The 12,336-nt window shown below is 38.6% G+C and overlaps 1 long non-coding RNA gene across 1 annotated transcript; it reads right to left on the bottom strand.

The window, feature by feature from the left end:
• Positions 1-4,844: 4,844 nt before the first annotated feature.
• LOC112957149 lies at positions 4,845-9,358 on the bottom strand. Its single transcript, XR_003251157.1, has 2 exons — positions 9,284-9,358; positions 4,845-5,960 (listed from the first exon to the last, which is right to left on the bottom strand). It is a non-coding gene; the product is annotated as an uncharacterized LOC112957149 (long non-coding RNA).
• Between the last annotated feature and the right edge of the window lie 2,978 nt (positions 9,359-12,336).

Here is a 12,336-nt window from a genome sequence, read left to right on the forward strand (position 1 = left end):
AAAGAAAAAAAGAATTATCAGCATGTGGGAGCAATATCTGGAGGTGCAATGGATGAAGAGACGTGGGGGAATGGAATGTGACTTTACAAGAGGTTTTATTTTTGAAGCTCACCCATGGAGGTACTTCTTCCCTGTCCATGCCAATTGGGCAGTACTTGCCATACTGATTGCTGAACAAAAAGTACTGCCATCAAAAGCTCATTCATGTTATGGTTTCTCTGGATATTTCTTTCACTTTTCCCTGGCACTTGCTGCTCCTCTGCTGGCTTTCTGTGACTCATGTCTCCTTTCACGACCTCTTTGGCAGAGATAGCTAAGGTATGATTGCCAAAGCATGCTGGATTCGAATAGGCATGACAGCAAGATGTGCCAAAATGAACTCATAATCATACCTCACTCAAAATATGTAGACTAAAAATTAGCTTGCAGACAACACTAGCTACACAAAGATGCACCAGCTCCAGGGCTCCCCATTAGGGGAGGGAAAGGTGAGCTCTTGCCACAACAGGGGATACCGTAGGTCAGGGTTTGTCTCAGGCACTTGAACTTTGACTTCCAGACCCCTTCTACTTATCTGGCAGCACCTTTCATCAGCTTCCTAGCCGTGATGAAAGATCTTCATATGTAGATATGAGATGGATGAAGTTTCTATCCCACTCCATAGTAACAAGATTCCCTAATTTGTCTGTCTTTTGTATGACACATTCATCTTCTTTTGCCAAGCTGCTTCATTCCCACCTTTCAGGCAAAGGGATTATGTAAACGAGAAAAAGGCTGATCATTTCCAGGCAACTAGCACTTAGGAAAGAATATATTTTTTGCACAGCATACATTACACTAGGTCTAAGGTACAAAAGCTCCCATCTTCCAGAAACTCTCATTTTGCACAATTAAAATTGCTGCCAATGTCTCCGCTCCAGCTGAGCACTGAACAAACTTCAAAATGTAGACACTTGCGATAGTGCTATGAGAGCTAGCCCTGTTCCAGGTGACCAGGGTACCTAAATGGAGGTGAGGACCAGACAGAGACTAGACAAAAGACAGAGAGTAGACAAAAGCTTTGATTTTTTTTTAAACAGACAGTGAGAGAAAAGCATTATAAAAGGTTGTGTTAACAGAAGTGATGCAAATAGAAATGAGCAACTCCTGTTGGTTTTTCAGACTGAGAATGGAGATATTTCTCTACTTGCTCAAGCTTCTTCAGTCCTAACCACAATCTCTCTGCAGAAGTCCCTCTCCCACTCTTTCCCCTATAAAAGTTTATCCTAGGAATCTGTAATACAACTTTGATTTCACCAGAGGGAGGATCTTGAGCTCTGCTAGTTAGCTCCAAAGTCAACACAACAGAGTAGCGACAAGTGACAGTTTCCAATCTTTTAAGATGCCTCACATGCCATGTGAAAATCAGATTTCTTGCACTCATTTTATTTATGTGTGTGTGTGTGTTCTGGCCACAATATGTTCACATCAGATGGCATATTACCTGACTTCAACTAATGTAATAAGCCATTTGTGAAAATGAAAGCAACCTAAACTCAGCAAAGTAAAGACAGAATAGAAATAAGTATCACATCTTTGTGCTATTACATCTTCCTCCAATGAAGGGAAGGATTCTTTATTTTCCATCTGGATCCTACTCTCATCAGAAATAACAATGGACCGTTTGTCAGAACCAGACTGGTTCCCAACCTTTCTGCTGGATTCTGAGTTGGCAACACAGCATATCAGCATCACCTTTCTTAGTGTATTTTACTTTTAACTAGCACACTTGAAACTTTTTACCACCACCTATGGCAATCTGGCTGAATCTGGCACAGCTGAAAGTGAGTGCTTCATTTTCTGAAGAGAGTAGATTAAAATTAGAATCACTTCTCTGAACTGGAGATGCATCTAGAAAAGTGTTTTTATAAAGCTCCTTTTCTTGGTTAATATTTTGGAGGACTGGGAAGAGAGTAGAACACAAGTCAAAAAGTGGAAGCATAAAAATTTCTATAGAAAATGTCAGATTATCAAGCATGTGTACATAGTTGAGTGTTATTTACTTATTTTACTCCCAATTTGTCAAGAAAATAGATCAGATCATGTAACAGCTGTCAGTTCAACACCAAGATGTTCAAAGCACTAGGAAGCACTAGCACTAGGAAGCACAAGGAAGCACTAATGAGCTCACAGAAGATTCACCCATTGCCAGGCACAGAACTCCACAAGTTGACAGGAGCAACGGCATCACTACAGCAAGATTCAAAGAGCAGGAGAAGAGTTAATTAAGGAAGAACAACGGTGCCATTGTAATGTTGTGCATCATTAAATGCATGCAATGTGCGGACTGGGGAAATATTCCTCCCAGTCAGTCCTATTTCTGTCAGAAGAGATTAAGACTCAGAACTGGACTGGCAGAGGTTCCTCAGCCCTGCTGCTGACACCAGACACTACTCTGAAAACTATATTTTCAGAAAAGCTTGGTTTCCACTTTAGCACCAAATAAGTGACTAGAATTTCAGTTCCTTAATATATAAGTAATGTGAAGTATCAAGGCCTTCCAAAGGTCAGGGAAAACAATGAAATACACATACCCCCCAACTATGAAGTTAAAAAAAAAAAAAAAAAACACACACAAAAACACACACACACACACACACACACAAAAAAAAAAAAAAAAACAGACATAACAAAAAAAAAACAAAAAAAAAAAAAATATGAAAAAATACCTATCAATTTATAAAAAAAAAGAGTATAAATATAATACCTATAGACCTTTCATTGCCTGCCCTGGGGAGCTTCTTCCCTCAAGCTTCCTTCCCTCCAAGGCGGCATCCCTTAATTCAGTTTCTATTTGAAACAAGAGTTGTTTGGATTTGTAAAAGTGCCAGCTTAAATGGAAACTGTGCAGCTTTGGAAAGCTGAGGGGATATCACTTTTCAAATGTAAGATGTTCCAAGATGCTACCTTTGATTTCCAGAGTACGCCCACTGGCAAATGAGATCCACATTTGATTGACATCTAGTGAACATTAAATAGGCCAAAGCACTAACAAAATCCACAAAATCCATACTGTACAAAGCAGAGTGAAAAAAGGTGGATTTTTTGCTAGGTGTGGGTTGTCCTCACAATTTGATGCCTTGCTAGTTTTTAACTGGACATACATTTTTATATATCTGTCCATTTAGCTGAAAGGTGAGATATGAAGACTGCGGAAGTATCAGCAATTGATTATAGACATTTATTTATTCACAGCACAAATCCCACTAGGAAATGCAATCCATATGCCAAAAAAACCTTTAAGCAGTAGTATCAAGCCACAGTCTCTCAAGAGGGGAAATTTGCAACACTTAACTACTTYAATCTAATTTCTGGAATCCTCACTATCTATGGTCTTTAAAGCCCAAGAATATGGATTTTTTTTAAAAAAATAATTGATCTCAGTGCTGCAGGAAAAGAGTACATCTCTTTTCAATATCTCGTTTGAAAAACAGATGCTGCTAAAATGAGGGAGGTGATTCCCTCATCAACACGCACAAAATTGTCTCAATTCTTATCACCATGCCTGGCCTCAAAAGACCAGCTATGGACAGCAAAAAAAGTCATTAAAAAAGGAAGTCCAAGCAAAGGGCTTGGATCCAAGAAATTAATTTCTGTCATCACCATTTCTCTAAGCACTTAGTATGACATTAGAAATCCCCAAAAGAGGAAACTGTGGCTAATGTTTGAGGTAGCTTTGGGGGTGGCAAATAACCATCCCTACCGCAGTAGCTTCACCTGCAGGTCATGCTCTAAATGCTTTGGACATGTCCAGCAGAGAGAGGAGAGGGACAGGTCACTGGACATGATTTTGTGCATAGCTCAGCTACCTGCCCAAGAGACATGGCTCATCCTCTCTAGACTCCTTCCTCACCCCAAYGCTTTCCTTAAGGCTTCATTCAAATGTTGTTTAATACCTCTGCAGTTGCACTGCAGAATCATGATTTCTCTTTATACTCTTGTTGTGATAAAAATAACATGAAGCAAAGTGAATGCAGTTTGACATTCTCATTCCTAAAGCTTGGGTGCCAGATAAGTTGTGAAACTCTACCAATGTAAAAGGTACTTCCTGAAGTGTTCTGTGGTTTTTTATGTGTTTTCTGTTCAAAAATGATTTTAAAATTGTTAACTAATTTTCATTTATAGAAAGTATCAAAATTTTGGCTCTAAATTCACATACAATAAAAAAAAATTTTTCAACTCTAATTACCTTAAAATAATCATTAGACATTCTTTGATTCAGAAAGAGTACAGTAAGACAGGACTTTGAGAGGTCATTTGGCCTGTTAGTTCTAACACTTTTTCTAATCTTTTCTCTAAAATCTCCAGAAAAGTTTCCATAATCCATAGATCTTTTTTTAGTGCTGGGATCATTTTTATGGAGATCCATTAGCCTAGCTTCAGTTTTCCCTCATTTTTCTTGAATTGAGCAAGGTTATTCTTAACTTCTATGCGATACTTCGCATTCACTATTTCAGTTGCATACATTTACTATTTCAATTGCAGACTTTCTTTCAAACACATCCTCTAATTTATGAAGATCATTCTGAATTCTCCACAGTGCCTGTGGCATCTGCAGATTTCCCCAGTTTTATGCCATCAGTAAACCACTCTTCCTACACTGTGAAAGATACTAGTAAAATAATCATTACTATTAATTTATAGATAAATTTTTAGTTAGAATAATGAACAGAATGAACAGTTAGAATTATGAACAGAAGATAGCTCCTTATGCAGCCACTGTAACAAATCTATGCACTAGATTAAGAATTGCTGACAAATACTCAGAGCACAGTTTTCTAAGAACTTGTTCTGGAGAAAAAAAAAAAAAAAAACAGTATCTTTAAATGTTTCATCAGATGGGGGTTTGTATTTTCATCCAACTCAGATACCCAAAATGCTCATAGCAGACCTAACCTTAATAGGTTATGAACATCAAAGATGGTTTACCTCCTGCTTCCTCTGTGATGAGATTCACTACTACTATTGATTTGGGAAAAGCCATCATGAATTTCTTAGACTGATAAAATATAACTGGAATAGATGCCTCTGTCAATCAGAAATGCACAGCTGTTCTGAAACTAAATGACAGACTTCTTAAAAACTAAAAAGAGTCTTACTCTCCCTCTCGACCCCCCATCATTCAGTTGCAGCTGACAGGAGGCTAATTAGAGCTAACCTAGAGCAAATTTGTACTTTTGCAAAGYGAGAAGTGTTCCCATCACTTGAAAACAGACTGGTATCCTGTATATGCTGGATGTCATCTCAGGGTCCCTGCTGAGCAGCTCAGGTCCCTGGCAGAAGTGGTTCTGGCCAGGACTTCCGCAGATGTGTCATTATCTCTAAGCAAGCATCGCTAATTTAAGTTCATTAAAGATCTGGTCTATTTTTTGCTACAATTCATTGCTTGTTATTTTTGGTTTTGTTTCATTTTCCCCTCCCTAAATATAATCCAGTGATTTTATAAAACCATTTGGTTTTACACTACAGCCCTATGAAAGTATTTTATATAAAGATTTAGATAGTAACACAGCTAAATAAACCTCACTATGCAGATCAGGCTTCCTTATTAATTCCAGCTGGGACATTTTCCTCCGTGTACTGGTCAACACATTTATCTCATATAAGAAAGAAATAGCTGGCTAAAAAATACACAGATAGGAAAGGTCAAATTTACAAAGCAGGAAATATTGCCTTTCCCTCCAAGAACAACGAAGCATCCCGTAAATCCTTAGTAATGAAGAAGCAATAAATTACTGCCAGTATATACTGGTCTTATGAGAGAGGTAAGTTAAATTACTGCCGTCTGGCTTGGTGACATGATCCACAGACGGCTGGATGAAGCTTTTGCCTGGTTGCTCATTCTAATTCTTTAGCTTCAGCAGAAGATGAATCAGGAACAGCTGGTAGGTCCATCCTCCAATCCATCATCCGCCAGGCTCCTTCCGAAAAAAAAAAAACCATTAGGTCTCCTTCAGAATTAGTCAGCAGTTGCCAGTTGCTCTGGAAGCCCAGTCATGTTGCTCCAGAGCCGCTCAGCAAGGTGCTGCCGTAGCCCTCCCATCCCGCTCCATATGCCCTGAGGCGCGGGGATGAATCTGAATCAGCCACTCTGCGAGCGCCTGTGCGAGGAATGACGCACGCTCTGCCTTCTGATGTTTGCTGAAAAATGGGAGAAAACCTCATCTGTATGCGGTCAGACCCCATCTTCTGGGTGCTGTGCGCCACAGTGTTGTAATAAACAGACACCGCAGATCTGGCACTAGCAGAATGGCATTAGGAATCTGTAAGCGCTGCTTGGCATAGGAGTTAYGGCACAAGCGTCCCAAGTGAATAAGGCAGGGATCAAATATACAAATATACAAAAACTCATGTGCACGCACAAGGTTGTGGGGTTTTTTTTGTGTATTTTGTTTGTTTATTTTTGAATACCTCCCTTTCAATCTCTTCTTTCCTAGACAAAACCATCCCAATTTTCAACCTTCTATCAGGCTTCATTTTTACTACACTCGTCAAGCAGTTCTCCAGAGCTTGTTCCTGTTCCACGATTCTTAATACCTGGTACAGAGAACATGACACCACCTCCAGAGGTCTATTACGAACAGCACTACAATGTTATTCTATAAACTGAAGCCTTCACAGAGCCAAAGGGAAATTGTAATTATCTTGCAAGTCTTCTGTGTGACATGGATCACCCCACTTTTTTTTTTTCTTACAGCTTTTCATTGCTGAGCCCTATGCAATAAGCTTATTATACTCTTTCTAGTACAGATGCTGAGCCTGATATTCTTTGTTTCATTTTTTTGTGCAATGAATTTCCATATTTTGCTGTTCTCTTCAACAAATTTTATACTACTAAGCTGGAAAAGATTGCTCCAGTAAAAGTGCAGGTAACATCTCAGARTAGATTTTGCCTGTGCAGTAGGTGGAAACTTTTTTATAATTCTTATATCTTAATTATCCCAAGAGGCTGATAATCATCAAGCTGTGACTAATTTGATTGTTCCGTTTAATTAATTTTTAGCAGTTGAGGTGACTTCAATTGAAATTATCTGTGCCTGTTTGAAACCTTTGACATAGCAGTGTGACACCTTGGAAGATGCCAGGTAGCATAAGACAGAGCTGACTCATGACGTTCAAAAGCACAGTTAAATACAAAATCATTTTTTCTCCAAGAATATAACCATTCAAATGTGGTATTTAATTTTTCAGTGCAGGCTGGTAATTATCAGAATTATGACACTTGGGCCCAATATGTAGTTTGAAAGTCACAACATTGGAGGCAAGAGAAGTTTAGAACATTAGAATGTTTTAAAGTTAGAAGTTTAGAATGATTAATACCCAAGGATGAAAGTTAATCACATTTATCACAGAGGAAAGCAGTGTTTGCTAATGTGTCTTATGGGACCAGATCCTTCATTAGCCTGAGCTAGCCTAGCACCACATATTCAGTGCAGCAGCTTTCACCATCTGCATCTACACTGTCTACAGCTGCATGCTGTGCTTGCAGCACACTAACCATCCAGGTGGGACAATCACTAAAGCCAGATCACAGCTTCCCCACCGCAMCAGGAAAGCGGTCCACAACCCAATCTCAAATTCATGTGACTTTTATACTAGTCAAGTTACGTCCTCCCAGGCATGGAGCCATTGCTCAGCCTCTGCTGTGGTTGYCCAAACAACTTGCATTGATCTTCTCTCACTCATCCTCCCGTTAGACCTTGTCTGCTCCTTTTCCAGCCCTCTTGGCTCTGCTCCACGAACGACCAGAACTCAGCCCAGTATCCCACATAAAGTCTCCCTACTGCTTTACACTATGTCTTCCCTTGTATCATTGCTTTGCACTATGGAATCCAGATTTCTGTGTCTCTGATGGATATTATTTTCATGATACACTGAAAGATCTTACTTGTTTTTCCCAGGGGGCTGCAAGATGAAGACTCACAATCATTTTCTGCGTAACTATTTCCTCACCCATTTCCAATTCTTCCTTTGTAATTTCCAGTGCTGAGTTCCCAACCTGTAGAGCTTTGTCTCTGTTTCTTCTTTCTGTATGTAGCTTATATGTCAGGATGATGGCCTATTTTTTTTCATGATTAATCTTGTATAGTATGCTAAATCGTAGTTATAATTTTAATAAAGTTTTTTGTTGTTGTTAAGAAGAGTAACTCATTAAAGTGGTTTTGAGTATATCTCCATGGACCAGTCTGTGCCTTATGGCACTATAGCCTCTTTTGTTATTTGGGAATATAGGATAGATTTTGATTTGAGAAAATAAATAAATAATTTTAGCAAAGAAGATAAAGACAACTAGATCTTAAATTAGTGCAAATTAACATAACCTTGAAGGATATGATTAGTTCCTTTTTTTTTTTTAATCAAAAATTTTGTAATCAAGCAACAATGTAATATTTTTTTCTTGTGTTTCAATTCAACACAATAAACTGAAATTCCTGAGCAATAGACATATCTCAGACTGGGAACCAATGCAAATCTAAAAATTACCCAATGGAGAAAAAAAAAGAAAAAAAAAAGATATTATAGGAACAATGGGATCTCAGTAAAAATTCATGAGTCTTTGCAAAGACGGTGAAGAAAAAAGTCATTTCAACCAGAAATCTAAATCTTCCCATTCACATACCAACAACCTTATACTTTACTTATCTTTACTATTGTATCACATATCATTCTATAGCTTATGATTATGTGAAGATTTATGTACACAACACACCAGAGTATATATACCTGTTACCTTGCAAGTAGTTTTACAGACAGCAACAGGCAGACAAATCAGAGTATCTRCAAAGTTTCCCACTGAAATGTGAGGATATCTCCTTTATTTTACACTGACATTAAAACTATAACTCAAAAAAATCACAATGCATTTAGGGGCAAGATTCCTATGATGAATTTAAAAGATTCAGGCAAGTAAATCAGATGCAAATCCTCATCCCTACAAAGGAGGCCCAAGATGCAACCTCCCTTGAAGGTAAACTTGAAAGGACTGAGAGGGGAGGAAAAAAAAACAGGAATAATGTCCATGCAGAATGTCCCCAGTAAGGGGGCAGAGGTCATTTTACAGATAGATTAGTATAAATTAACCTTTAAACAAGTGCTATACAGTCCTTGTTAAACAACTCCTGATTTACTACAGTTAGAAAAGCACTAGAGTAGCTAGGGTTAATTTCTTCTAATTGCAATGTGGAGAGATTCACAAACCTCATAGTTTTGAGCAAGAAGTTTGAGAATGGTTCAAATAACATACCTGTACAATCTTCTGGCTGATGCTTGTGTGGCACCTGGTGTTATGGGACCCCCGTTTGCAAATCTTGAATGTCCATCATACAAATCTGGAGTAAAGAGAGCAGAATGGAGATGAAAGAGTCTCCTGAGCACTGATGCCAGGGGTATCCGACTGGCACAAAGGTTCTGACAGCCTCTGTGGATTTAGATAGCATCAATTTGCTACCTTAAAGCTCTGAATTTAAGGCAAAAACATAATGAGGGCTAAGATTATAAAACTGTGAAGGGAGCTGAAAAGTATATAGAACATGTTGGCTTTGTCACTGAGAACTTTATATACGCATGTACATACACAAAGACATATATACATGTACATACATAAATTCTTCCCCATAACTTCAAATCTTTTTAATGATCTGTTTTTGTATAGCACAGAACAAAGCAGCAAAGGAGAACATAAAAGAAAAGGAGGGACACTCTAGTAACTAATGTACGATTCAGGTAAAATGAATAGGCTGTTGCAGGCAAAGGTAAACTGTGAGCATTTCTTTCTTCCTCCAGATTCCTCTTTTGTTTGGTTAACTAAAAAGTTATTCCTAAAATATCACAAAGATATTCCCTTCCAACTGTATATGTGTTCTATAGTCTCATTGAACTATTCAGCTGGCTTTAAGGGTAGGGCATTTTCTAGGGACATCATTGCCCTTTTAGAAACAAGGCTCTTTTCTTCTTTGAGACCTTTTTTTTTTTTTTCCCCTCTTCATAGTTCAGACGAGAGAGAGAAAATAGAAAAAAAATCAACATGAAGACAACTCATTTCTTAGTTCAAACAGTTACTTATAAAAAAGGATGAGAGAGAAGCCTGAACAAACTGATATCTTTGAAACTACCATGCAGTATTCTGGAATAGATAYAATTAGTTAGAAACTGATAATATCCACAACCTGAGACATTGGGTTCGTGGGTACTTTACAAATATACAAATGCCTTTATGCCTTTATATTCATAGAGCAAGTCTTTTTGATCTCTCTGAAAAGGGGGAGCACACACAATGGGAGAATTTGACCCCTAGGATAGCTTACAAAATTGCTAGTCCCCTCAATTACCCTGCTCACACGTGGGGAGCTGGAAGAAATGCATCACACCATTATATGGCTGCCCCTCATTCAATCTGGGAAGATCATTATCTCTAGAGTTAATAGTACAATATTTAACACAGCAGAGTGTATTTAGAGTTGCTATTAAACAACAATATTGAACTAAGCAATAACCAGCCCTTGTCTCAGCTATTTATGATCCCAATAATATATTATATGCATCGCTGGCTTTTTCTTCTGGCATCTGTGAGCCCTTCTGACTGGCTAAATGCTCCAGCATTGATACTGGAAGGCGCAAGCACCAGATAGTGATTTGCTACTAATGAAGAAAATAGATTTGAGACCCAGGTGACCTTCTTTAATTCACAATGCATTCCAATTCTTTTAAAAGAAGGTTTGCTCCCTATGAAGAGGGGAGGAGGGGGAGACACCTCTGCTGATCTCATTGTACTGTTCAAAGCAAAACAAAGTAAGCATCATTTCACTGCCTACCATTTACAGAAGACCTCCTCTGATGCTTATGCCTGCTACGACAGGAAAAACTGAAGTATGCAAAACAGTCTCGCTGCTTCTTCATCTCAAGTCAAATCACCCCATGCRTGCAAGCCATTGCTACAAGTTTCTTTCTGCACATAAACATTACTTTTTAAAAACTTTCTCTTTAGTTCTTACACTACCAGCACATAAACCCCATTCAGCAAGGGGAAATCAACTGCACTTCTGCTTTTCCCTTCATACTCCTTCATATTGATGATTCATACTGACAGTCACATGCAGCTTCCCACTCTTTCCTAAACTAAATATTCTTTTCTGTAAATCGAGAAATCTTGAAACAAAATCTTGAAATGTGCAGCTAAAAAATCCAGATTTATACTTCTCAAAGCTAAAAATACATATAAAATCTTTTGGACCATATTAGGATTCTATCTGTATCTTCTCATTGGATAGACTTTGCAAATGGTATCATAGTGTTTCCACTGTCTTAGCTTGCCCCTGCACTTCAGCCCGATGGAATGATTTTCCTTCTATTTTCAGCTTCTATAACATCACATCATCCAGTTGGTGCTAAATACCTGCCATGCTCCATCCCTGAGACAGCCACATTTCAGGAGGAAAGGAGGACAGTAGCCCTTCTTTGTAAAGTACCACTTACACAAATAAATCAGCAGACAAGTGAGCTAAGAGGAGTTCAGGAGCACATATATTAGTGCTAAGCTGACAAGTGGTAGGCATAGAAAGCCTTCCTTTAAATCTCTCCCCTTCCTTATCTTGCCAGAAACAAGCCCTAGTCCCACCCTCAACCTGATGCTTCACAGCTGTGATTAAAGAGATCTTTCCTTGAGCAATCTACTTCTGGGGCCATCACGGAAATGGCAGACTGAGAAATTTCATCTGTCATCCTCCTGTAATGAAAAGCTACAAAGATGATGAACACAGGCAAATTCATTATGAAAATGAGTGCTGATTCCTGATATGGGTGCTAAATAGATCTTGTTTTCTCTCATCTCCTTTCTCCTGCACTAGCAAGCTTGTTGCTCTGCCTGCAGCAACGAAGAACTTTTCCCTGAGGCATGATAACAAGTGAGGATAAGTGATCRTAGTGTGGAAGGAGATTGTTCAGATCTTTTGGGGACTGAGGCCCAAGAAAGGAAAAGGTCATTGAAATATCTTTTATATTTACAAGGAAAGGGCAATGCAAGGAAAGTCTTACAAAGCAAGTAAGGAAAGGCTAAAGAAAGCCCCAGAGAGCTGAGTTCTTCCTTCCCGCAAAGATGTGGATCTGAAGAACATTGCTCTTTCTTAGAAAGGAGTCCAGGAAGCCTCAGAGAGGGGCTTAAGGATAAATGTCCATCGGAGCTGCAACAGCCTTTGCTTGTTCTTCCATATTCCATATTTCGTTCAGGGGTGATAGGAATATGGTGGTTCGTGACACAAAATTTGAGCTTAAATTTGAGCTTAAAAGCATCACAGAAATAGC

This window comes from Nothoprocta perdicaria, unplaced genomic scaffold (assembly GCF_003342845.1).
Source record: "Nothoprocta perdicaria isolate Ctin4 unplaced genomic scaffold, notPer1 scaffold_7, whole genome shotgun sequence".
In the NCBI taxonomy this organism is placed as follows: Eukaryota; Metazoa; Chordata; class Aves; order Tinamiformes; family Tinamidae; genus Nothoprocta; species Nothoprocta perdicaria.